At 35.8% G+C, this 268-nt stretch overlaps 1 protein-coding gene across 1 annotated transcript in view; it reads left to right on the plus strand.

Annotated features, from left to right (window-relative positions):
- The window catches only part of LOC119585395 (protein abrupt-like), a gene marked incomplete at its 5' end in the record, with an annotated part of 15,025 nt that overhangs the window by 2,830 nt on the left and 11,927 nt on the right, over positions 1-268 (plus strand).

A 268-nucleotide genomic window follows, 5' to 3' on the forward strand; every position in this document is an offset into this window, starting at 1 on the left:
TATATGGAAAGCAGCAAGCATGGGTATGATCACCTTCTTTATGCATGGAGTCTTGCTAATGTTTTATCATTTTTATGGTTATGACACTTATTGGATGATGGCTTGACCTTTTTTAACACTTAGCAAATTTGGAAAGAGTAAATAAGATTTTTTTGTGTGTGAATGGGGGAACAATTTCCGAATTCGGATGTCAGTTTTTCTTCGTTTTCTTTGCTTTGATCCTTGATAACCACGGTCACCGGCTGAGCAGAATTGTACATTAAGTTAA

This window comes from Penaeus monodon, chromosome 19 (assembly GCF_015228065.2).
Source record: "Penaeus monodon isolate SGIC_2016 chromosome 19, NSTDA_Pmon_1, whole genome shotgun sequence".
NCBI classification, from domain to species: Eukaryota; Metazoa; Arthropoda; class Malacostraca; order Decapoda; family Penaeidae; genus Penaeus; species Penaeus monodon.